Source organism: Dasypus novemcinctus, chromosome 4 (assembly GCF_030445035.2).
Source record: "Dasypus novemcinctus isolate mDasNov1 chromosome 4, mDasNov1.1.hap2, whole genome shotgun sequence".
Taxonomy (NCBI): domain Eukaryota; kingdom Metazoa; phylum Chordata; class Mammalia; order Cingulata; family Dasypodidae; genus Dasypus; species Dasypus novemcinctus.
In genome coordinates this window covers 161,733,104-161,760,977 of record NC_080676.1, presented here as the reverse complement: position 1 = coordinate 161,760,977, position 27,874 = coordinate 161,733,104, and the positions used below count along the sequence as shown (strand labels likewise).

Here is a 27,874-nt window from a genome sequence, read left to right as displayed (position 1 = left end):
CTGACTATTAAAATTCTCCTCTGCTGAAGTCACCCTCTAGTAAGCATTCACATGGGACATGAATATCTTCATGATTTTTATCCACTCAGAAAGGTCTATCCACATCTCTCTCTCCCAGACTTCTTTGTAACCAATTTTCCAATCATGTTCCTTCCAAGTCCCTGACCATCCAGCCAAGCCATTGGCCACAGACCATGAATCAGCATACAAATGCACTGCCAGCCATTTCTCCTTATAAGCAAAATGAATAACCAGATATACTGCTTGAAGTTCTGCCCACTGGGAGGATTTTCCTTCACCACTGTCCTTCAGGGACATCTCAGGAAGGGGCTGTAGTGCTACAGCTGTCCATTTTTGGGTGGTACCTGTATGTCATGCAGAACCATCTATAAACCAGGCCCAAATTTTCTCATCCTCAGTCAACTGAATGTAAGGGACTCCCCAAGAGGCCAAAGCTGTGGGCTGGAAAGGAGAATGTAATGTGGCAGGAGAGGGGGCATGGGCATTTGAGCCACTTTCTCATGTAACTTACTTGTGCCTCCAGGGCCTGCTTGAGTATATCTCATACATACCACTCCCATCTTATGATGAACTGCTGCTGTGCATGTCCAACCTATGGCTTTGTGGGTCAGGAAACACCGAGTTCATGATTGGCAGCTCAGTTCTCAGTAATTTGGTGGCCTGTGGCTAAGCATTCTGTCTCTACTAAGGCTCAATAGCAGGACAAAAACTGTTACTCAAAAGAATAGCAGAAGGCAGAGCTTTGCGCCAAAATCCTATGAGTCTGTACTATGATTCCTATAGGGGCCTGCAAGAGCCTACAGACAGCATCACTTATTTGTTGCTGAAACTTCCAGCACCACTGGAACTGCTGGATTATATGGCAGAGGAGCTTGCATAGCAGCCTGGATCTGTTGGTCCCCACTGAAAACTAGCAGCTTTTCCTATCACTTAGTAAATGGGCCACAGTAGCACACCCAAATGAGGAATATTTTATCTCCAAAACCAACTATGTGTTATGCCTCCTTTTGGTTTAAGAGGGGTCAGATGTTCCTACAAATGTTTATCCCTCACCTTAGAAGGGATATCTCCATATGCCCCACACTACTTGACACATAGAAATTTCACTGAGGTGCAAGAACCCTGAATTTGGTGGGATTTGTATCCCTCGCCTGACAAGCAAATACCTTACCAATAAGTCTAGAGTAGTTACTGCTCCATGCTCACTGTAACCAAAGGACTCGATGTCTTGTGGAAGGAAGAGACAATCAAGTTTCCTGAGGACTAGATTATGATATAGGGCTGGAGAGTTGATACACCTCTAAGGTATTGCTGGCCTTGCCAGCTGAAAGCAAACTTTTTGGTGATCTTTACTGAGAGGAATTGAGAAGAAAGTTTTTGCTAGATAAATAGCTGCATACCGGGTATCAGGAGATGAGTTGATTTGCTTAAGCAACGATACGACATCTGGAACAGAAGTTGCAATTGGAGACACCACCTGGTTAAGTTTACAATAATCTACGGTCATCCTCCAAGATCTATCTGTTTTCTGCACAGTCCAAATAGAAGCATTGAATGGGGATGTGGTGAGAATCACCACCCCTGCATCCTTCAAGTCCTTGATGGTGGCAGTAATCTCTGCAGTCCCAACAGGAATGGGGTATTGCTTTTCATTTACTATTTTGCTAGATAGGGACAGTTCTAGTGGCTTCCACTTGACCTTTCCTACCATAATAGCCCACACTCAAGTCAGGGAACCAATGTGGAGACTCTGCCAGTTGTTGAGTATGCCTATTCCAATTATGCATTCTGGAACTGGGGAATAACCACAGACTGGGTCTGGGGACCCAGTGGACCTGTGTGAATCTCCATCAATCATCTCACCTCCATAAGACCTCTGACTGGTGGACCACAGTGACATCTTAGGTCTCCTGGAATTTATGTCACTTCTGAGCCAATGTCTAATAATCCCCCAAATGTCTGGTCATTTCCTTTTCCCAATGCACAGTTACCCTGACAAATGACTGTGGGTCTCTTTGGGGAAGGCTGGAAGGAAGATTAACAGTGTACATGTTTGGTGGTGTAGCAGGGTCCTTCCCTAACGGTCCTCTGCCATCCCTTTATTCGAGGGACTCTGGGTCTGTACAGTGTCTCACATCTGGAAATTGACTGAGACATGACTCTCTGTTTCTGTGATTCATGTTAGACTTTTGTTCACTGGATCTGAAACTGTTCTGCTTGTACAGATCAAGTAGGAATTTAGTGGACTGCCCATCTACTTTTTTAGGTTATTGGCCAATGCCATTGTTCTCTGTAAGTAAGATGATTTTGATTAGTGCTTTGAGCCTGCTGTTCTTTGTGGTAGCCATGCCCACCTTGCCTTGGTGATTAAGTGCTGCCACTTGGCTTCTGCCAACCTGAGATCCAGTCATCTCCATTGTGTTTAAAGATCCAAGTTTGGTCAGCAGTTTCCACAGTAAAATCTGACCAACAAGGAAGAAGACCCCAGAGCTCTTTAGGAATGATTGAGTTAGTCTTACAAATTCATTCTTCACAGTCCTGGTGAAAGATGGGTCCTCTGGACATTCCTAGGGTGGGTGAGCAGGTCTGACATCATAAATCCACTCTAACATTCCAGCTCTCTAAGCCTTTGGAACCCCTCATCCATACTGTGCCAAGGCAGTTCTGTCATTTTAAGCTCAGGGAATGTCAACCACCTTTGGTCCGTGCTTCAGCCAACCACCCAAGCTGTTGGTGACCTTTCTAACCGCTCAAGCTACCACACTGAAAACAGAACCCCTGTTTAGCATGCCCATATCAATAAATTCAGCCTGATCTAACTTATTTTCCTTCCACCATTATCCACACTCTCAATATTCATTCCTACATGTATTCCCCTGACTCCTGTCTATATAAAGTAGGAAAATGATACAGTTCTTTTCTCATGTGGTACACCTCTTCCCTTAAATGAAAAATAAGAATTACTCACTGGGCAAAAATAGGAAGTAACTGCAAGTACAAATACAATGAAAGGAAAATAATAATATTAAATTTCGGCCTAATACTATTGCCTTACAATGGCTTTAAGCCTGTGGTTTATGTTTCCTTTGTTTTAAAAAAAGAGGGAAGGGAGGAGATGAGCAAATCTTAGAGAGGTCCTAGAGATATCTTATTTCCCCAAAAATGTATCAAAAATTCTCTTGGAGGGGCAGTGAGGAGGGAAGGATAGGCACATTGGGAGGTAGGGAGATAAAGGGTATCCACCTGTGGCTTTCCCCTTGAAAGAATCAGAAGGATTGAGGGAAACTGGTGGGGAGGAAAGAAATCTCACTACGTGTTCTAATGTCATTTCCGTGTGCCCTCTAATCTGTCTGCCTGCCAACAGCAGTTCCCATCCCACGCCAATTCAATGCAGATACATTATTTTTCAATCTCTCCTTATCTCAGCACTTAATGTATATCCACTGGTGCTGTTTCATTTTGCCTTGTAATGGTTTGTCCTTTTACTTTGGGGTGTGTTTTCTTTCCCTACAATTAAGGACTTAGACTTGACCCCATTACTAGTTCAGTAAATTGTGGGCAATTGCTATAAAATTTTACTAACAATGTTTTGCAGGGAAAGATGCAGGTCTGCACTGGGTTTCCTGGTAAGACAGCTTTGGGGAAGCCGTTTAAGGGAATTGAGTTACTCTCATAGTGGAAGACTGACGCGGGAGCTCATCTCAAAGCCCTCTCACGGTTCTACCCAACCTTACGGGGTCAGGCCATTTAAAGCCAAGAGGTGCTGGGGAAGGGGTGGGGGGAGGCAGTAAGAGATGGTCTCTATCCTTGATATTTTTGAAAGTACATATTTACATATGTATTTGTGTGAAGGCTCAATAAGCTCATTGCAATTCCCTTAGACATCTTCATACTTTCTGAGGAAACAAACTCATCTAAGACCTTCAAATCTTATTACTTGAAAAATGTTAGCTGCTTCCTCTGCTGCTGCCATTATAAATGCAGCTAAACCTGTGGCCTTAGAGACCTGTCATTTTGCATGTTTAAGGAGAGGACTTTAAGAATCCCAAATATACCAGCATATATACACCTCGAAACAAACAAACAAACAAAAAAACAACAAAATAAAAATGCAGCTAGATGTCTAGGAACAATCCTCAAGTACTTTTGATTGTGGCACAGTTAGAAATACATAGTAAAAAATTTTAACATGTGCACCTAAATGTGTAAACACATACACAATCCTAATTAAACACATGTGAAATAAAATAAAAGCTTCACAAAATACTTACTTCCACTATTGTGATGCAAACCAATATGTTTTATAATATTCAAATTAATTTTTTAAAAATAAAGTTACAATCCATGAAATTGATTTCACAATCAATTTCACTAATGGATTGCTACTCACAGTGTGAAAAACCATTGCCCTATCATATCTGGTGACCACAACATAAGGTCTAATTTGCATTCTTAATGGTTCCTGATTTTCTAAATTATTTTTCATAGCCTTATGTTATCTGCAGAACACATACAAATTTTACATTTAATTTTCAGTTTCACTGTGTTCCACCAATAAACCATCGCCTTCCCTTCTATTTGGGTCCATAAAGTAGTTAGACCTGGTAGGCACAATTACTGTGGGTCCAAGTGCCACACTCTGTTCTTCCTTCACTTTTTGTCGTTTTTGAACTTGTTGCTTTTTCAATCAGTGAAACATAGCACAGTCACTACAGGAACAGATGATCAACATGAAATACACTCTCCCTTTCAGCCTCAAAATGCAGAAATCTCATGGGTCAGGAAGTAATGTCTATGGGCCTCTTCTGAATGGTAGTAAAACTGATGTAGTAAACAGACCTAATGATATAATTTTTAAACAAATCAATTTTATTGATACATATTAATAAAACCTACAGTGCATTCAAAGTGTATAATCAATGGTATCTGGTCTAACCACAAAGTTGTGCTTTCATTATTTCAATCATTATTAGAGCATTTTCATTGTTTCAATAATAATAATAAGCAAAAAACAGATAAACAAGAAAATTCCTTACGTCTCAATCTCTCTATGCTTCTCCTGCTATATTGTGATTTTCTATGTCTCTATTAGAGGCCACATTTAACTCCCAGAAGGCCAGAACAGGGCTGCCCTGGACACCCGGTGCCCCACTTCCCCCACTTCAAGGCTTCTCTCGCCCAGTAAAGGTGCTGCCTCCGCCCATTCAGCCGGTCCAGAAGCTCAAAACGGGAGTCGCCCTTGACCTCATCCCCTCTCTCTTACCCCAGTGTGTAAGCCAGTTCTATTTCCTGATACCTCCACATCTTGTCAGTTCTAATTTCAAGATCAACCTTATTTCAGTTCCTTTAAAACACCACGGATTGTCCCCCTCAGGACTTTTGTACATGCCCTCCCTTCTACCTCGTTCTTAGCCCACCTCCTTCCCCGGTGGTCCTTCTTATCCTCTGTGTCTCATCTGAAACGCAGCCTCCTCAGAGACCCTTCTCTTCATCCTCCTGCTTAAATGCCCCCTGTTAATCCAAGCTCAGCCTCCATTTCCTAATTCTCTTAAGAGCATGTATCACAGATGGCAATTCTTAATGTTTCTCCACGTAGTCTATCTCTCACCACCCCTAAAATATATGCTCCTAGATAGACATCAGTGGATAAAACTTTCCTGTTATTATACAAATGAATAAATACAGTTCAAGCTTTATAACATTCTTTGGTTTTTTAAAAAAAATTTTAAATAATTCCTTTAAGTATAAAATTCTATTTTTAAGGACTTATTTTTTAAATAACTAGAAATCTAACAAGAGCAAGGATTAATGACAGGCACAAATATCCGCTCAAGAGCCAAGATCTCATCATTAACAACCTAATAGGGTAATTAGGTATACAGTTGGAATGCAGTGTGCAGGCTTAAATTAGTAGTGTCTAATTGAGCCTCATTTAACTGCAGGAAAATTTCACAGAAGGGATTATATTTACATAAGAAAAATGTCTTAGGCAAATTGCTTTGAGAGAATTTAAATGTATATATGCCAAATCCTTCCTTATTTATCAAACTCAGACCAGGCTTTCTAGTTTATTCCTCATGCCCCATGTAAGCATTTCTGGTCAAATGATTTCTTCCAGCCAGTGGCAGGTGCAAGCCAGGACTTCACCATTCTTTGGATACCCTGATGATTGTTTCATAACAAAACAGGACCCCACAAAAAATGTCCCCTCAATCAGATGCCTGCCTTAGTTTTCTTGGCTGCCCTAACAAAGTATCTCAAGCTGAAAACAACAGAAATGTGTTGCCTCATAGTCCCTGAGGCTGGGTGTTTGAAATAAGGTATTGGAAGTGTATAGGGAGGCATCTGTCCCAGTCTCCCTTCCTGGCTTCTGGCAGTGCCCAGAACCTTTGGGTTCCTTGGCCTGTGGCATAGCCTGCTCGCTGCCCCGTCAATCCATGACCACCTTCTCTCCATGTCTCCCTGTGTCTCTCTGTGTCTCTCTCCACATTTCCTCTTCTATTAGGACATCAATCCTATTGGATTAAGGGCCCAGCCTACTCCAGAATGCCCACCTTTTAACTAATTCCTATTGCAAGGACTGATTCCAATTCCAATTTCCAAATAAGGTCAGGACTTCAACGTAACCTTTTGGGGGACACGATGCCACTCTTAACAATGCCTTAGACACCTGTTGTATCCAGCCCATTTTCAGGAAAAACTTGAAATAGGGACATCATCCACACTCAAACAAGCATTTAATCGAGCACCATGCAGGGGGGAAGGGACACAGCAGGTGAGGGCTGCAAGCAAGAGGGATTCCTCTGTCTTCAGAGAGGAGCAAACACACATGCCAACTAGATTGAGTACAATTAGGCGTGAAATTGTGTGTCATCCAATTAGATCAGGATGAAAAGGGGGGGGTGGCTGCACGGTGGCTTAGACTTCAAGGTTAGGTATTTGGGGACGGGGGGAGGGTGACAAAGACCAGGAGGTGCCGAAAGCACCTCCTTCCTCTCTGCCAAGCTGCTCCGGTGAATTTGCCTATGGTTCTGCTTCCACATGCTCACCACCCACTGTCTCCTTTTTCAGAGAAGGCTCAACTACACAAGGAGTGCACCAATGCCCTCTCCTTAGAAGATATTTAAATGCATTTGAATATGAATTGCAAAATAGAATTCCCTCTTCCCCTCCTCTCTCCACTCCTGACTCACAGATATCTGTAGGTAACGTTTTGATGGCTACCTGCTGACCCCTTCCTCTCTCTGCATTTATATGATTCAGTTTATACATACACACATAAGTATGCTGCCTGTTGTGCATAACACCATACATTGTCCTGTCTTCACGTTACATTATAACTTGAAGACGTCTCCTTGGAGTATGTATAGAGCTACATTACCATCTTTGAAATGGCTGCATAGTATGAATGTACCCTAATGTATTTATTTAGTCACCCCTTGATTGGCATTTAGGTTTATGTATCATTGTTCGTCGTCTAAACATGGCTGTAGTGCATTTTCTGTGTGTATATCATGTGCACATGTGCGAGCACTCACTGAAGGGGACTAGCTGGGCCAAAATGTATACAATTCTTACATTTCAAATAAGCAGTCAATTTACTCTGCCGGGAAAGAAAGAGGTAGTTGTTAATTTCTCGCCACCTCTATCAAATGCTTTAACTTTATTTTCTAATCTCCTGTGTGAAGAAATCTTCTCATTTTCATTTGTATTTATTTGGCTGAGCTCCAAATAAATTCCGTTCAAAAATTGAAATGTGAGAGACAACCAGCAAGATGGCAGTGGAGGAGACTCCTAAGTAGAGGCTCCATGCCCCGGAGGCTGGCGCCCAATCTCCACTGGAGGCACCAGCCACCTCAGGACCTGTTTTGTGGCTGGAATTGGAAACTCCACTTCCCAAAAATGGGGGAGGAAGAGACAACTTCAGCCACTGATGAGTAAGTTCAGTAGGCTATAAAGTACAATCCTGAGAAGAGCTGAAATTTGAGCTTGTCCAAGTCAGAAAGAGGCCAGAATCTGCCATCTGAACTCCATGCCTGGCACGAAGGGGAGAAAGGCAAACTGAAAATCCCAAGGCTAGTGGGGACTGGCTTCTTTCCTTCCAGATCAGATTGCAGGTCTAGCCTAGTGCCACCTCCAGCAGGGAGGAAGCTCCAGGGACCTGCACCAGCCTCTCTGGGAAGTTACTGGACAAGCCACAGAGGCCAATGATCATTCTACTCTTGTGGCACGAGCCACCTCAAGAGCTATTCTTTGGCTGGAATTGGAAGCTCCACTTACCAAAAACAGGGGAGGAGGAGACCGTTGGCCACTGATTTCAGCTACTGATTGATGAATTCAGCTGGCTAAGGTATAACCCCAGGAACAGCTAGAGTATGAAACTGTCCAGGTCTGAGAGAGGCCAGTGGCCACCATTTTGACTCCACCCCCAGCCTGAGGGGAAGCCAGGATTGCAAATCACAGTGACAGAAGGAACTGGTTTCTTTTACCCAGATCAGCCTGCAGCCCCAGCCTAGGCTTCAGTCCCACCTCTGGCAGGGAGGAAGTAGGCAGACCCTGCATGAGCCTTTTTAGTTAACTGCCGATACCTTTGGCTAGCACAGACTGAATAGCCAGAAGTCTACCAGGGCAACTAGGTCATCTTGGACCCTCACTGCATAGATTGCTGCCCACAGCTGCAGCTCCATCCATGCCCTAGGCAGGGGAGAAAGGGACATGAAGCTTCATCAGTCTCTCTGGGCAATGACAATCTAGGCCTGCATGACTTGGATTATTCACACAGCTGTGACTCTGTCTCTACCCCTGGCAAAGGAGAAAGTTGGGAGAAGCTTCATTGGTCCCTGTGGCAATCAGGTCGCCTTGAGCTTCCACAGATTATAGCACCAACTACATCCTTAGGTCCTACTGCACAATCAACAAGGGAAAAAAGGCAGGAAGCCCTAAACTAAAGAGAAAAACCGTACCCATATTAAATACTCTAGTAAGCCAGATGTCAAGACACCAACAAAAAATTACAATCCACACCAAGAAACAGGATGATTCCACCGAGTTAAAGGTACAAGATAAGCCTACAGATGACATAAAGGAGTTGAGACAACTAATCATAGATGTTCAAACAAATCTCCATAATAAATTCAATGAGATGGCAAAAGAGATTAAGGGTATTAAGAAGACATCAGATAAGCACAAAGAAGAATTTGAAAGTATACATAGAAAAATAGCAGATCTTGTGGGAATGAAAGGTGCAATAAATGAAATTTTTAAAACACTGGAATCATATAATAGCAAATTTGAGGACTGAGGCAGAAGAAAAGATTGGTGAGCTAGAGGGAATTATCTCTGAAAGTGAACATACAAAAGAATAGATGGAGAAAAAGATGGGAAAAAATTGAACAAGGTCTCAGGGAACTAAATGACAGGAAATGACATGCAAACATACATGCCATGGGTGTCCTAGAAGGAGAAGAGAAGGGAAAAGGGGAAGAAGGAATACTTGAAGAAATAATGGTAAAAAATTTCCCAGCCCTATTGAAGGACATAGATATCCATGTCCAAGAAGCACAATGTACTCCCATCCGAAAAAATCTGAATAGACCAACTCCTAGACACATACTAATCAGAATGTCTAATGCCAAAGACAAAGAATTCTGAGAACAGCAAGAGAAAAGCAATGCATAACATATAAAGGATACAAAATATCTGGTTCCTCACCAGAAACCATAGAGGAAAGAAGACAGTAGTATGTTACATTTAAGATACTGCAAGAGAGAAACTTCCAGCCAAGAATCTTATATCTGACAAGACTGTCTTTCAAAAGCAAGGGTGAATTTAGAATATTCAGAGATAAACAGAAACTGAGAGAATTTCTAACCAAGAGACCAGATTTTCAGGAAATATTAAAGGGTGTGCTAGAGCCTGAAAAGAAAAGACAGGAGAACGAGAAGCCTGAAAGAGCATCTAGAAATGAAGATTATATCAATAAAAATAACCAAAAGTGTCAAAGGAGTGATGAAAATAAAATGTAACAGGTAAAGCTCACATAGTCAGGAATAAACTTAACCAATGATGTAAAGCACTTGTCTTCAGAAAACTGCAACTCAATGTTGAAAGAAATCAAAAAAGTCCTAAATAACTAGAAGAACATTCCATGCTCACAAGTTGGAAAACTAAACATCATTAAGATGTCAATTCTACTCAAACTGATGTACAGATTCAATGCAATCCTGATAAAAAGTCCACCAGCATTTTTTAAAATTGAAAACATATTATCAAATGTATTTGGAAGGGCAAGGGTCCTGATTAGTCAGAAACCTCTTAAAAATGAAAAGCAAACTCTCATCTGCAGACTTTAAATTGTATCATGTAGCTATAGTGGTAAAAACAGCATGGTACTGGCCTAAAGACAGACACACAGACCAAAGGAACAAATTGATGGTTCAGAAACAGACCCTTACATGTGTGGTCAAGTGACTTTTGACTAGCCCGTCAAATCCACACAACTCAGGCAGAACAGTCCATTCAACAAATAGTGCTGAAAGAACTGGATATTCATAGTCAAAAGAAGGAAAGAGTACCCCTATTTCACACCTTATCCAAAAATCAATTCAAAATGGATCAAAAACCTAAAAATAAAAGGAAAAACCATAAATCTCCTAGAAGAAATTGTAGGAAAATATCTTCAAGACCTGGTGGTAGGTGGTGGATTCTTAAAGGACAGAGAGGAGGATTGAGATGGACTACTGATTTTAATGTATGTAGAAATTTTAATTAGCTTTACTGTAGAAGTGTAGAAATGAATAGAGTGGATGGTAACACATAGGGAGTAACAGCTGGTTTTTAAATGGGGATGTGGCTGAAAATGGTAGTCTAGGTATGTAAATGCCAATTGACAGAATGCTTGAGAATAATCTAGGAACTGAATAGCACCATAAACCAAGAGGTGGATGAGAATTGTGGTTGATGGTCCAGATGCAAGTGCATCCTTTGTGAGCTAGAGCAAATGTGCATCACTACTGCAGGATGGTGAAAATGTGGAGATGCATGGGAAAAATACAGCTGGAGTGACCTATGGACTGTGGTTAGCAGTAATAAATATAATATTCTTGCATCTATGCCAAAGATGTACTATGTTGATGTTGAGGCAGTATGGAAAATGTGTGCCAAATGTACACTATGGATGTGGTAACAATCTGATGATATTATCTTACCTGTAACAAATGTTCCACCACAGTGTGGTGTGTTGATAGAGGGGTGTTGTTTGGGAATGCACATGTGCATGATTGTTTTATAAGTTTACAACTTCTGTCAAAAAATATATATTTAAAAAATAATAATAAGGTGGTGGGGGGAAAATACACCAAATGTAAGATAAGGACTATAATTAGTAGTAAGATTTTGACAATATCCTTTCATAGTTTGTAATGGATGTCTTGTGACAATGCAAGGTGTTGGTGGAGGGTTGATGTATGGGACCCCTGTATGATGTTACGCATGTTTGCTTTGTAACTTCACAACTTTTACTATATACTTACTGTTATGTATGTTCATATATAAATGATATAAAGATAACAATAATCGGGTGGGCTGGGGGAAAAATACTTTGGTTAGTAGTAATATTTTGACAATGTTCCTTAATCGTTAGTTAAAAATGTTTAACAACAATGCAAGGTATTGGTGGTAGGGTGAGATGCAAGAGTCTTGTATGGTGTGATCTATGTTTGTTTTGTAAGTTCACAAGTATTACTATACACTTATTGTTTATGTATGTTTATGTATGAGTGATATGCTTCAATAAATTTTTAAAAATTGAAATGTGATGAATTGTACTTGTGGAGCATTGGCAAGCTTGCAAAATTAAGTTGCCTAGTCCTAGAATTTGGTAAGTTTCCATGTACCCACTTCTTCTCTGATGCCTTTGGTAAAATACTATATGTTCATTATGTTTATTTTGTACAGTTCTAACTGTATGTAGCTAGATAGTATTTTTTTGCTAAAGCAAAGGGAATGTCTGTCTGTTGTGTGTGTGTGTGTGTTTTAGGAGGTACGAGGGATTGAACCCAGGACCTCAAACATAACAAGCACTCAACCACTTGTGCTCCATCCTCTCCCCTCATTATGTTTTTTTTTAAGATTTATATTTTATTTATTTCTCTCCCCTTCCCCCCCAACCCCCTGTTGTCTGCTCTCTGTGTCCATTTGATGCGTGTTCTTCTTTGTCCGCTTCTGTTGTTGTCAGTGGCATGGGAATCTGTGTTTCTTTTTGTCGCATCATCTTGCTGTGTCAGCTCTCCCTGTGTATGGTGCCATTCCTGGGCAGGCTGCACTTTCTTTCCCACTGGGCGGCTCTCCTTACAGGGCGCACTCCTTGCGCGTGGGGCTCCCCTATGCGGGGACACCCCTGCGTGGCAGGGCACTCCTTGCGTGCATCAGCACTGTGCATGGGCCAGCTCCACACGGGTCATGGAGGCCTGGGGTTTGAACCGCGGACCTCCCATGTGGTAGACGGATGCCCTCACCATTGGGCCAAGTCCACTTCCCTCATTATGTTTTATTAGATATTATAGCTATTGTTGAGGGCCTTTCACTGACAGGCACTTACATCGACATTCTTATTTAAAGTCACATCCCAAGAAGGTAATATTGCCCCATTATACAAATGAAGTAGTGTGTGTCAGTTACACAGTAGAAGACACAGCTGAAATTGCTTGCACTAAACTGAAAGTGCTGTCCTCCCTTGCTCTCATAACACCCCACAGTGCTGGGTCCCCTATCCCTCCCTCTCTCTCCTGCTGTGCCTTTGGCTGCTCCTTTACCTTCAGTCCCCTCCGTGGGGCCTCTGGGTTTCAATCCTCTTTCCCATAGAAGGCTCCTGGACCTGAATAGCCAGATCCCCAAAGCTCATTCTCCAGCCCTCATTTTTATCCTAAGCCTCTGGGATGAACTCTAAGTAATTCACTTGTTCACAGCTGCACTCCTCCACCCCTCAAAATGGAGTTCCCGTCCCAACTTCTTTGCCCTATCCATGCCCCTGCAATTCTGCAAACCCTGACTCAGCACTTGGCACGCTTTTCTCCTCAACCCAGTTCTGCCGATTCTTTAACTTACATCTGCTTCTGCCCTTGCCCCTGCTGCCCCACTGCCGCCGCGCACCCTCTGATCCCAGGCCCTGCTCTTTTGCACTTGGGACATGACCCAGAGCTGGGGCAGTGTAGACGGCGAGGGCTTGGCCTTGAAGCCAGAACAGCAGAGCACTGTCCTGGCTCAGACACTTTCAGCTGTAAAAAGTGGGCAAGCCTGGTCCTCGTCTTTCTCGGCTGAAAAATTGGAAATGGGTGTCGTGCTGGCCATACCCATCAACTCGTGGGAATGGGTATGGTGCTGGCTCCTGATGTCAGTGCGAGAACTAAATGGGTGAAAACTGAGATGGCATCTAGCGAGATGACAGCCCATGCTGAGTGCCCATTGCCTGTTGGCTCTAATTGTCATCTGTGTTCACACCCAGGTCAGATGTCCTTGCTTCAGCTGGCCTCGTTTCACTCTTATATGCAGCCTTCAGAGAGAGTGTCGTTATCAGGACACTCATTTGCTCAAGAAATATCAGCCGCTCCTTCACATCTGCATCAACCCGTGGGTTGGTGCCCACCCATCACTCGGCAGATCAGGACAGACCCCAGAACCACACTGCGTGTAAAATTCCTTTCCAGCCTGCATCAGGAATGAGAGAAACGGGTCATTTTACAGCAATGGCCAATGTATTCCACTTCTGTTGTAGTTAATGCAAAGTTAACTTTCAAACTAGAAAGATGGAATGTATCCAGAGGCTCTTTCCTTTCTAATGTTAGATCTTAGACCTAGACTTCAATCTTGAGTTCTAATTTTTCAGAAGCTGTTATGAAAACTGCCTAGGAGGAAGCTCAGTTTCATTGCACAGCATGGCTGCCAATTGGAGGTGCCAGGCACAGCTGATAAAAGTTTCATTGTATTGTGCTACCATTTGGTGTCTTATTAGAAGACCCATCTGTTTTAATTACTGTTAACTCAGTTACACTGGCAATAGCAACAAACCCCTAGCATCTATTTCTAAGTAAAAAATAAAATATGCTTTCAACATCTTCCTGAAAATAATGTTGCCTCCATTGAATATCTAACAACCTGGCTGCACAGTACAAAGCTACAGAACATAATGAGAGGATAATTAACATTAAAATATACTCATTTTCATATAAGAATATTTTATATTCATTCCACCTTTATGTATTATACATGAGGAAATCTCATATCAAAATCTTTAAAAGGTATTTTAACTTCCCTTTTACCCAGATCTGAGAAGAGATATTTTCCCTAAAAATAGTGACAGATTGTTTCTCCATCTACACATGGAGCAAACACTTTAGGACAGCCTGTGATGAACCAAGTTTTGTCCTATGTATTGGGATAAAATGTTGAGCAAGACCAGCCAAGCCCTGCTGTCATGAGCTTATATTCTAGTTGGAAGAGAACAGTTTACACTGATCATTAAACACATACACAGGGTACCTTTAAATAGAATAATCAAGCTGAGTGCTGAGAAATTGAGTCACCGTGGACGTGGTAAATTGGGTTGTCATTGGTGGAAAGGTGCCTAGGTAATCACAGGTAAGAGCCAGCCGGGTAGAGTTCAGGGCTCAGAGCCCTCCAGGCAGAGTGATAAAAAGAAGGGAACCAGGACTGGAGGCAAACTAAGGCAAGAGATACACTCCAAGCCCAAACCATGGAGGGCATCGGAAGGCACTGTCGGCAGTTTGGTCCAGTGGGAAGCTGTCAAAAATGAAAGCCAGGCATGGAATGACCTGATGCACCTTTTAAAAGATCGTTGTGGGTGTTGAGTGGAGAGAAGATTGTAGAGGAGCTAGGATGGAAGCAGAAGTGATAGGAAGGGAGTGACCTCCAACCTGGGAAGTGGCATTGGAGAGTGAGAGAAATGGATGGAGGTAAAGCCAGAAAGACTTGGCTATTAGGTGAGTTAATAGGAGAGGTGAGGCATGGTTAATTTTGAAAAAAAAATTAGAATATGTATCTTACGATGAGATATTTAAAACAGTATGCTAGTTCCTCAAACAAAATGATAACTATGAGAAATCTCCCGAGTTTCTGTGAATATCCTTTCCCACTGCAGAAAGGATTTCTGAAGACTAGGTATTATATGACCCACCTGTCCAGAGCTCCTCTCCAGGATGCACAAAGGTGCGCAGTGGGCTTGTTATACTTTTCTATGCCCTATTAACATTTTGGCATGTGCCACTGGATCAGAGAGACTCAGTAAACCTGTGTTGGCCCAGCTGCAAGTGGCAGATCTGTGATGTAAACTTTGTCCGTATCAGTTCCACTTTGATATGGACGAGGCTGTAAGAGGCTGGCCCTAGTAAGTAAACAAATAAACAGTGAAAAGAGAGCTTCTCTTATTTATGTGTCCAGGAGCTTTTCTCTGTCTGGCTTAAGCAGATCTGATCCTGTTGTAGAGTGCAAATAACCTAAATTGCATTTGCTGTTGTAGACACCGTTTTTTAGGGTATGGCCATCTGCTAGATGGCATCTGTCCATTAGTCAAATCTTTAACAATAGAACGAGAAGGGAATTATGCATCTCTTTTTCACAGATGAGCAATCCAAAGTTTAGAGAGGTTGAATGGCTTGTCAGAGGTTGCACAGCTGGGAAGTGCGGTGCCAGGCTTGGAACCCAGATCCCTTGACTCCACACCTCAGATGTTTTTCTCCATGCTGAGGAATTTTGCAAGCTGGGTACAGCTTCTCCACCTGGTAGAGATGTCTAGTGTACCAGGGAATAAGCTTGTACTTTATAAGGGCAAGAAGAAGGTATTAGCTGAGTAGTTTGAACAAGTGGGTTAATTAGCAGATAATTTAGCATATAAAGTTAATTATTTATATTTGAGTAATTCATAGGATAAATACAGGTTTGGCAATAAGCGTCAATTCTCCCTGTGAATTGGTAACATCCTTCGTCTAGGCAAGACAAAGTTAAATCTGCTTCCCTGATGACAGTCTGGATTCCTTCTTCCCGGTTTTCCCTTGCCTTGATGTCATGTTTCTAACCCTACAAGTCTAATCTGTTTAGATTGGAAGCTCCCTGAAGACAGGGCTGAGTTTCATTCCTTTTTGGAGTCCCAGAGCCCAGCACAGTGCCGGCGAATAAATGAGTGCTTCGGGCTCTGCTGTCCTGCTTACCGGTGACCCATGAGGCCTCCTAGAATCAGCTCTGACAGGCTTCTTTCTGGAGGCCATTCATGCTTCTTTTCTACAGCACAGATTGTAAAGGTCAGGCTCAGCTTCAATTGCCCACAGGGTAAAATTTAATTTCTGTGTCTGATGCTGTATTAGTCTGCCAAAGGGGTGTTGATGCAAAATACCAGAAATTGGTTGGTTTTATAAAGGGTATTTATTGGGGATAGGAGGTTACAGATACCAGGCCATAGAGCATAGGTTGCTTCCGTCATCAAAGTCTATTTTCACAGGCTGGAGCAAGGTGGGTGCTGACGTTTGCCAGGGTTCAGGCTTCCTGGGTTTCTCATCTCCCAGGTCTTGCTTCTCTCTGGGCTCAGGGTTCCTCTTTTCCCAGGGCTTGCTTCTCTTTCCTTTGTGGGCATTCCTTCTGGGGCTCCTGCTTAAGACTTCAGCATCAAACTCCAACATCAAAAAGCTCCGACTCTGTCCTTTGCCATGTCTTTTATCTGTGAGTCCCTACCCACCAAGGGGCAGGGACTTAACACCCTCCTGATGTGGCCCAATCAAAGCCTTAATTATAATTTAATCATGCCCAGTTACAGTACAGTTTACAAACATAATCCAGTATTCATTTTTGGAATTCATATCTATACAAAACTGTTACAGATGCTATCATACAGAAAACCCAAAAAGGTATTGTGCCTGAACCTTGGAAACACCACCCTCTGTGGATGACCTACTGCAAAATACCCCCACAGCAGAAAAAACATACAAAAAAAAACCCTCCTGGCCATAGAATTTCTACCTTAAATGCTCCTGAAATATTCTCCTATTGTGAAAATGCCCCAGTGTTTTGGTAGATTTTATTTCTAGATACAAATATCTCACTGGGCTGAGCTTAGCCATATCATAAGCTAAGGGTTTATTTTGGTGTTACTGACTTGCAAGTTCATGTAGACTAATACTGGAGAGCCACTCTAGAAACTGCTTGGAATCCATTTACTCTTTTTTTTTTTTGGGGGGGGTGGTTTATAAAGGGTATTTATTTGGGGTAGGAGCTAACAGATACCAGGCTGTTAAGCATAAGTTAACCTCCCTCACCAAAGTCTATTTTCTTTTTTAAAATTATTTTCTTTTAAATGTTACATTAAAAAAATATGAGGTCCCCATATAGCCCCCACCCCCTCTACCCCACTCCTCCCACATCAACAACCTCTTCCGTCATCGTGGCACATTCACTGCACCTGGTGAATACATTTTGGAGCACTGCTGCTCCATATGGACAGTGGTCTCCAGTGTAGTCTACACTCTCCCCCATTCCGCCCAATAGGCCATGGCAGAACATACAATGTCCAGCATCTGTCCCTGCTGCACCACCCAGGACAACTCCAAATCCTGAAAACGCACCCATATCATATCTCTTCTTCCCTCTCCCTACTATCAGCAGCTACTGTGGCCACTTTCTCCACATCAATATTACAATTTCTTCCCTTACTAATCACAATAGCTTCCCAGCAGAACACCAGTAAGTCCACCCTAGTCTATACTCCATTCCTCCTTCCTCTGGACCCTGAGATGGTTAAGTCCAGTCCCCCTCTACATCAAGAGGGGCTTAGATTCCACATGGATGATGGATGCAATTCTCCTGCTTGCAGTTGTAGGCATTCTTGGCTCCCTGGTGTGGTAGTTGACCTTCTTTTCTTAGTTTACACAGGCTTACCTCATTTTATTGCACTTTGCTATATTATGCTTTGCAGATATTATATCCTTTACAAATTGAGTTTTGCAGCAACCCCATGATGAGCAAGTCTGTTGGCGCCACTTTTCCGACAGCCTGTGCTCACTACATGTCTCTGTGTCATATTATGGTAATTCTTGCAGTATTTCAACCTTTTTCATTATCATTGTATCTGTTATGGTGATCTGTGACCAGTGATCTTTGATGTTACTTTTGGGGCACCACAAACTACTCCCCTGTAAGACTGTGACCTTGATCAGTAAATGGTGTGTGTGTTCTGACTGCTCCACTGACTAGCCATTCCCATATCTCTCACCCTTCACTCAATCCTCCTTATTCCCTGAGACACAATGTGTTAGTCAGGGTTCTAGGGAAGCAGAACCAACAAGAGATATCTGTAAATAGTATGAGATTTTATAAAATTGTTTCACACGAGCGTGGGGATGCACAAATCCAAATTCTGTAGGGCAGGCTGCAAACCAGGGCTCTGATAAAGGTCCTTGATGAGTTCCCCAGGAGATGCTGTCTGTCTGAAGTAGAGATGGGAATTCTCTCTGAGTGCTGAAATTACTTCTCCTTTTTAAGGCCTTCAACTGATTGGATGAGTCATCACTCATTGTTGACGACAGTCTCCTCAGTTAATTGTAGATGTAACCAACCATGTATGCAATTAACTCACTGATGATTAAAGTCCATGAAATCGGGAAGTGGATATGGCCCAAGTGATTGGGCTCCCATCTACCATATGGAAGGTCCTGGGTTTGTTTCCTGGGGCCCCCTAGTGAAGACAAGCTGGCCCGTGTGGAGAGCTGGCCCACACAGAGAGCTGGCCTGCATGAAGAGCTGGCATAACAAAAGTGACAAGGGGGAGAGACAAAACAAAACCAGGAAGCTGAGGTGGCTCGAACAATTGAGTGCCTCTCCCACTCAATCCCAGGATTGGTTCCCAGTGCCTCCTGAAAGAGAAGACGGGAAGAGAAGACAAGCAGACACAGAGAGCACACAATAAATTAACACAAAGCGCAGACAACAAGCACAAAACAGCAAGTTGGGGGGGAGGGGGTAAATTTTTTTTTTAAATCCATGAAATGTCCTTGTTTACAATTAGCCCAGTGCTTGCTTCACCAGTCAACTGTGCACCAATTCCTGGCTGAGTTGACACATTAGCCAAGCCATCACACACAACAATATTGAAATTAGGCCAGTTAACAACCCTACAGTGGCCTCTGTGTGTTCAAGTGAAAGGAGGAGCTGCATGTCTTGTTACTTTCAATCAAAAGCTAGAAATTATTAAGCTTAGTGAGGAAGGTCAAAAGCTGAGTTTGGCCAAAAGCCAGGCATTTTGCACCAAACAGCAAAGTTGTAAATGTAAAGGAAAAGTTCTTGAAGGAAATTAAAGTGCTACTCCAGTGAGCACATGGAAGATAAGAAAGTGAAACAGCCTCATTGGTGGTATGGAGAAGGTTTTAGTGGTGCGGATAGAATATCAAACCAACCACCACATTCCCTTAAAACAAAACCTAATCCAGAGCAAGGCCCTAGTCCAAGTGTGTGAAAGTTGAGGGAGGTGAAGAAGCTACAGAAGAAAAGTATGAAGCTAGCAGAATTTGGTTCATGAGGTTTAAGGAAAGAAGCCATCTCCACAGTATAAAAGTACAAGGTGAAGCAGCAAGTACTGATGTAGAAGCTTCAGCAATTATCCAGAAGACCTAGCTAAGATAACTGATTAAGGTGGCTATACTAAACAACAGATTTTCCATGTAGACAAAATAGCATTCTACTGGAAGAAGATGCCATCTAGAACTTTCATAGCTAGAGAATAATAGTCAAAACCTGCCTTCAGATCTTCACATGCTTCAAAAACAAGGATGACTCTTTTGTTAGGGGCTGAAAATCTCAGAACCCTTAAGAGTTGATGCTAAATCTACTGCCTGTGCTCTGTAAATGGACCAACAAAGCCTGGATGACAGCAGAGCTATTTACAACATGGTTACTGAACATTTTAAACCCATTGTTGAAACCTACTTCTAAGAAGAAAAAAAATATTCCTTTCAAAATATTACTGCTCCCTGATAATACACCTGGTCACCCAAGAGCTCTGGTGGAGATGGATGGGATTAATGTTGTTTTCATGTCTGCTAACACAAAATCCATTCTGTTGTCCATAGATCAGAGAGTCATTTCAACTTTCAAGTCTTATGCAAGAAATATATTTTGCAAGCCTTTCGCTGCCATAGATAGTGATTCCACTAATAGATCTGAGCAAAGTCAATTGTAAACCTTCTGGAAAGTATTCCCTCTTCCAGATGCTATTAAGAACATTTGTGATTCATGGGAGGAGTTTAAAATATTAACATTTACAGGAGTTTGGATGAAGTTGATTCCAACCATCATGGATAACTTTGAGGCATTCAAAACCTCAGTGGATGAAGTAACTGCAGATGTGGTAGCAATAGCAAGAGAACTAGAACTAGAAGTGAAGCATGAAGATGTGAATGAATCATTGCAATCTCATGATGAAACTTTAATGGATGAGGAGAAGCTTGTTGTGGATGAAAAAAGAAAGTGATTTCTTAAGAGGGAATCTATTTCTGGTGAAGATGCCATGAACATTGTCGAAATGTCAACAAAGAATTTAGACTATCACATCAACTTAGTTGACAAAGCAGCAGCAGGGTTTGAGAGGACTGACTCCAATTTTGAAAGAACTTATACTGTGGATAAAATGCTACTGAACAGCATCGCATTCTATAGAGAAATCTTTTGTGATAGGAAGAGTCAACCGATGCAGCAAACTTCTGTGTTGTCTTGTTTTTAAAAATTGCCACAGACACCCCATCCTTCAGCAGCCACCACCCCGATCAGTCAGTAGCCATCAACATCGAGGCGAGACCCTCTACCAGCAAAAAAAATTATGACTTGCAGAAGGTATGGAGGATGGCTAACTTTGTTTAGCAATTAAATATTCCTAATTAAGATAGGAACATTGTTTTTTACACATAAGACCATCGAGCAATTAATAGACTACAGTCTAATGTAAACATAACTTTCATATGCCCTGGGAAACCGAAAAACCTGTGTGGCTCCCTTGATGGTGACACTCACTTTACGGTGGTAGTCTGGAACCAAACCCGCAATATCGCCGAGGTCAGCCTGTACAGAGTTCAGACAGGCTTGGCTTGTGTAGTTTCTAACTCTTGTTCAGCAGAATACATTATACTGTAAACCTCTAGACAAGGATATTTGCAGCAGAGGGTGACCCTGACAGCCTGGGAGAAAAGGAGGAAGCGTAACGGCTGAAAAGCAACCTCAGGGACTTAAATCCCCAGCACCTCAGTGCACCTTGAGAGGCCAAGACAGATTGTGGGCAGCATGCTGTCCACAGTGATGATCCTGAATCCCACTTACTGTTCATCGTTATTTAGTTGTCTTAGTCAGTGTCTTAGATGGCAAAAAGAATTAACTATGTTTTAGAAAATGACTCTGATTTTCAGTGTCTTAGATGGCAAAAAGAATTAACTATGTTTTAGAAATGTTTCCATCTGAAATGCTAATAGTTTTCCAAGGAAAATAATGATACTTTGAAACTGTTGCTTTTTACAATTTTGTGTTATCAGTGGGTTCTGAGTAGTCAAGGCTGTGTGTAAGAGAAAGAGAGTTTGTGTGTTTTCAGCTTAATAATACCAGTAATTTGTATCTTCACCTATTTAAAAGTACACACTTTCCATTTTCTAAGTCTGTGAACAAGCCACAAATTCCAAGTGAGGATACAAAAATATATGGTGAGGGGAGCATCTGCAGCTCAGTGGTGAAGCACCTGTTTGGCATGTACGAGGTTCCAGGTTCAATCCTTGTACTCCCTTAAATATCTATATATATATCTGGTGATATGTCTTAGTTTGCCAGGCTGCTATGACAAATACCACCCAATGGGAATTCGTTCCCTCCCAGTTTCAAAGGCTTACACTTTAAATCAAGGCCTAGGCAAGACCATGCCTTCTCCCTGAAGACCTGTAGCGGTCTCGTGCTGGCTGCTGGCTCCTTGGCTTGTACTTCTGCCACCCATGCTGGCTGAGTCCTCGCCTTTCCCAGCTCCTGTGAGTTCCAGGTCCTTTCGATAAGGCCTCCAGTAACCTGGGTTAACGCACTCCCATTCTGTCAGGTCGCACCTTAACTGAAAATGGCATCTTCAGAAGTCCTATTTACAGCGGGTTCATAGCACAGGGACCTGGATTAAGGTTAAGAGCACAATTCCACCCAGTGCATGATGTAAGGCAGGAAGTGAGGTGCAGTGACAAGGTGCAGTTAGCAGGATTCCTTGTTACTATGGAGCCAGCACATCTCCATTCTCACTATTTTGCCTTCCCCTCTATCACACCCTAAGTCTACCCACCTCTGGAGCCGAAAGGGTGCCTTTGGTCCTTTCTTAATTAAAAGCTCCATCTTTATTTTCCGTTTGAAAATGCGGGGCAATTTCAAGTTGCGCTTCAGGGAGAAATAAGGGGTTAGGCAGTGATGGTTCAGAAAGTAAAATAACTAGGTCATCCTCCGTCCCTCAGAACATCTCAGAAAATGTTAGTGGAAGGACGGAAAGGTCCAAGTTCCTCCGAACTAACATGCCTTAAGAGGTTCTTCTTAGCACATTATATAGGAGGGCGTATTAGTTTCCCAGGGTTTCCATAAAAACATTCCAAAAAATGGACGGCTTAAAGCAACAGATATTTATGGTCTCTGAGGTCTGGAGGCCAGAAGATGGGATCGGGTGTGGGCAGGGCTCCATGCCCTCTCGGGCTCTAGGACCGTTCCTGGCCTCTCCCTGCCTCGGTGGCAGCCCTGGGTGTGCCTTGGCTCACAGCTGCTGCTGGGCCTGTGGTCTTGCACCCCTCTGCACCTGCGTTCACATCTCCTCTTGTAAGCATACCAGTTACATGGGACCCCGGCCGCCCAGTCCAGGTTGGCCTTAACTATCACCTCTTCAAAGACTCTTATTTCCTGAGAAGGTCACATTTTCATGGGATGGGGGCGAGGACTTGAGCACATATTTTGAGGAGACACAAATTAACCCACAGAGTGAGTTAAAAAGCTAGTCTGACAGCAGCATCTGAGTGTATAGTTAGTTGTGCCTAGAGAGTGGAGGCCTCGCAGGGATCAGCAGGTAATGAGGCATGCCGCTCGCATCCTGCGCATTCCTAAACGCTTCTGGAGAACGGTGCACAGAAGGCTTTACATACAGACATTGGCTGCCGACGCTTGTCAGATGTGATGGAAATGCTCCACGTTAGAAAGGTGACAGGAATTACAGACATCCTCTTTTTTTGTCACTCTTTTCTGTCTATCATTTTGTACTTTAAAGGAACCGGTTATTAAAGTATTATATAAGTATGCAAAATATATTGAAAGAGAAAAAAATGTTTCCATTATATACAATGCGTACTGATAAGAAATGCTGAGAATGTGATGACATATGACAAGCGCTAAAAGGTATTTTTAGTTGACTTCCTTCCGGGGGAGGATGAAGCAAACATATCTAGACTATTCAGCATTAGGTAATTTGTTTTCAGCTATTCTATTTAGCATATGTACAGTATATATATATGTATTTTTTAAAATAAGCAACTAAATGGAACTGTTTAAAAGATAAACTTACATGGTGCCTAAAGATATTTACACTATCATAATTAATATGTGTTTTCTTAAGAAGCTTACATTAGGTTCATATTGTTTTACGTCCTTTAATGAAGTCTTTCATGCCCATCTCCTTTTGCGTTGCTCTTACTTTGTTCCAGAAGTTATAAGCCACTTTCCTTTTTTCTGAGCCACCAATCTATGAGGAAAGCATATCCCTCACAGATTTTGGATTGCCATGCAATGGCCAAAGAAAGCAGGAACTATGTTTGCAACCTATATACTTAGATCTCAGAAGAATGAAGTCAAGGCTCCTTGTAATTCTGATGAAAATAAAACAAAGGAAGTTTCAACTGAACCTAAGGAAAACAAATAATAAAAGAAGTTAATTGTTTTAGAAATTTTAGTCTTTTTCCAGAAGACAAAATCACATTATTTTTCAAGTAGAATCATACTGCTCATAGAAACATTCCATATTCCATAGAAAGGAGTCTAAGAACGGCAGGTAGAGAGGACTGTTGTCCACTCTGAAGGGGCAACAATTGTCTCTGAGATCACTCTTTGCTTTACTTGGTTTATAATAAAATTATAATTGAACAGAAAAATTATATTTAGAGTTCTCATTTTGAAAGGCAAAAACTGACCTCATCCTTCTTAAAACAAATTTGATACTTCATTAATTTTTTATCTTGCTGTAACTCCTGTTGTACAGGGAAAATAATCCCAGGTCACAGAGAGTGCACTGTGTGACAGGGGAAATGGCTGGGTTTGACTTTTTTCTCCCTGAAGCAAAAATAGTGGTTACTATTATTTGAATAGTCACTTTAAAATTTAGGGATTAAAAATGGCAGTGTTCTCTAAAATGATGAATATAGGGAGACTTGTCCTTGGTCTTAGACTAAAGCAGAGAAAAGGGTGTCTCTCAAGAGAATCGGTGGCTCCCAGTGCAGGAGGACAGTCTAGTGTGTCAAGCCCTCAGCACTGTTGCAAGTATCTGTGAATCTGGTCTTTCAAACAGTGAAGCTTGGTTGTCACTGCGGGCCCTGAGGGGAGGGAAAAGGTGGAATAGAATAAATGGAAGCAGGGGTAACTGGGGGGCAATGGAAGTGTTCCACGAGATCATGCAATGATGGTTATAGGACATGTTAAATTTCACCAAAAATTTATAAAAGTGTATAGTCTAAAATGTAAACTATAATGTAACTAAAAATTTAGAAAAGTGTACAGTTTAAAATATAAACCATAATGTAAACAAAAATGGAACCATGTTTGGTAGCTATATTTCAATATCTGCACATCAGCTGCAGCAAATATAACATGAACACATAAAAAGATCATTGCTGGGGAAGGGGGAAAAGGGTTTGAAATTGGAAATATGGGAGTCCCCTATATTGTATATGTTTCTTCACTGTGATCTAAAACTTTTTTTAAGACAAAATTTTAAAAAAAGGATGTAGACACTGAAGAAAGAATGAAAGAAATTGCCTTGCCACTGTACATACAAGGCAATACCTATTACAGTGATGAAAGGCAAAATATCAAAAACAAAGCTTTATGATATTTTTCATTTTTTAATACCCCAATTTATTTTTTACTTTATTTTAGTTTTTCTAAATTAGTATGTATTCTAATTTTAAACCTATCATTACTATGTCATTTTCCTACTAATTGATTTTGACAATATATTAGGCTTCATTTTTGAAGAAGCATTGAACCATAGAGGGGTTCAACTATGGCAGGGGAGGAATGCTGGTGTGGGGTGTTATTGAAAGGGTACACATGGTTGGGAAGGAGTTCTCCAAGGCATGTATATAGGGTATATAAAAATGTTTGGATATTCATTGGGTATTTTCATAGTAGTTAGAATTACAAACAACTGAGGGAGTGCTGAGTTCCTTGCCAGGGGAGCTCTGTCATATTCCCCAATGGAACAGCAATAATCCCCCAAGTACAAGGGCAAAGACCAGTGAAGAAGAATGGTCCAATGATGGGCCCTTGATACTGATGACTATGCTTATGAGCCTGTGTGTCTGAAATTTCAACTAGACCCAGAGCTGCAGGATGCCTAAGAGTTACCTCCTGAAAGTCTCCATGCTGCTCAAATGTGGTCACTCTCTAAGCCAAACTCAGCATGTAAATGTGTTACCTTCCCCTCAGCTTGGGACATGACTCCCAGGGATGAGCCTCCCTGGTTCCAAGGGATTACTACCTATCACCAGCCAGTAATGCAACTAGAAAAAAAGACCTTGAATAAAAGGGGGAAATGGTAAAGACAAATGAGTTTATATGGCTAAAAGACTTCAAAATGAGTTGGGAGGTTATCAGAGGGTTCACACTTATGCACATCTCAGCAGGATCGCAGACAGCCAAAGTAGATACAGCCCAGGTACTAGTGCTCCTGAGGACTACAGAGACACACAGGTTCTACCGTCATGGCAGATGGTTCGAGTTCAGTGCCTTGTCAGTGGGCCTTACTTTGGAATTCATGCTCCTGCATGTGATGGAGATGGACTCAGATGTGACCATTCTACACATGCCTCTTCTGTCACTTTTTTTGATCCTATGTTTGGCACTGGTGTTGCTGTATACTCAGGAGACTTGAATCTCTGGATTGGCCATGTGCCAGCTGGGCCCTGAGACTCAGCAGAGTTGCAAGTTCTACTCATTGGACTTAACCAGATCCGCTAACAGGGAGGTGAAGATGGTCAGCCACCACACCAGGGAACCAAGAGTGCCTACAACTGCAAGCAGGAGAATTGCATCCATCAGCCATGTGGGATCTAAGCCCCTTCTTGATTTAGAGGTGGAGTGGACATCACTATCCCAGGGTCCACAGGATGGAGGAATAAAATATGGATTAGAGGGGACTTATTGGTATTCTACTATAGCACTATTATGAATCTAGCAATGGAAGGAATTGTATCACTGATGAGACAGTGGACAAGGTAATTGCTGAGGGCAGGAAGAGGGAAGAAGAGATATGATGTGGGGCATTTTCTGGACTTGGAGTTGCCCTAAATGATATTGCAGGGTCAAATGCTGGACATTATATGTCTTGCCATAACCCACTGAATGGATGGGGGGAGAGTGTAAACTACAATGTAAACTATAATCCATGCTGTGTGAGGTGCTCCAAAATGCAATGAATGTGCCACAATGATGAAAGAGATTATTGATATGGGAGTAGTAGGGGTGGGGGGGTGGGGAGTGGGGTATATGGGAACCTCTTATATTCTTTAATGTAACATTTTTGTGATCTATGTGTCTTTAAAAAATGGCAGAGTTCTCTAAATGATGAATATAGGAAGAATTGTCCTTTGTCTTAGAATAAAGCAGTAAATATTGGTTATTACTATGAGAAAAGAACCCAGTCTTTCTCAGGAAGTTTGTGCCATATCCTTCTACTTTATAGGCTAACATTTTTGTGCATTTATTGAAATATTTCGAACTTAGGTGGAGTCATGAGGGAGAAATTCACAAAGCAAGTTAATACTCCCTTACTTTGTGGTGTTCAAAGATAAAGATGATGATCAAACAAATGAAATGCTCTCCTAAATTAGTTATGTGCCTCCTATGTGCCAACTCTGTTGTTATAAATACAACCTACAAAATAATTTATGAGATTAGATTTGCTAAGTATATTCATTGTGTACATAATAAAAAATTTAATTTAGTTTGGCTGAAAAATTAAATTAAAATAGCTTGGACATGTAACATAATACACACTTCTATTTTTTAACTTTTGAGGTTTCTTCAGGTGGGGAAAAGAAAACTATTCCATGACTTTTAAGCGGTTTAGTTCCTTTCATTCTATTGTACTCAGACGACTGTTTTCCTGTATTTCAGGATCTAGATTTCTCATCACATCCACGGGAGCCTTGTATATTAAAGATGTACAGAACGAAGATGGGCTGTATAACTACCGCTGTGTCACGCGGCACCGATACACCGGAGAGACAAGGCAGAGCAACAGCGCTAGACTTTTTGTATCAGGTAAAAACTCACCAAGACTGCTTGCTAGATCTGAGATTCCCTCGTTAGTGTCCTGAGGTTACTCAACCCCAGTTTATGAAATTCGTAACTAAAAGGAAGCCTTTCATTTTTTCCAAAATATTTCAGCAAATGTAAAGGTCTTTGAAATGAATACCAATACAATATAATACAAATACAGATTTGGCTAGATATGAAGTGTTTTTTTGATGATTTTTACTTTGAAGATAACATCTCCTTGCTCTGCATATGTCTATGTTCTGGCATTTAGAGTACCAAAAAC

General features: G+C 41.8%; 1 protein-coding gene across 2 annotated transcripts in view; it reads left to right on the top strand.

The window, feature by feature from the left end:
• The window catches only part of DSCAM (DS cell adhesion molecule), a 791,503-nt gene that overhangs the window by 465,205 nt on the left and 298,424 nt on the right, over positions 1–27,874 (top strand). For both annotated transcript variants that reach the window (XM_071214978.1, XM_071214979.1), the window contains exon 4: positions 27,448–27,594. The gene's annotated coding sequence lies outside the window, so the exon portion shown is untranslated. The remainder of the gene's footprint in view (positions 1–27,447; positions 27,595–27,874) is intronic.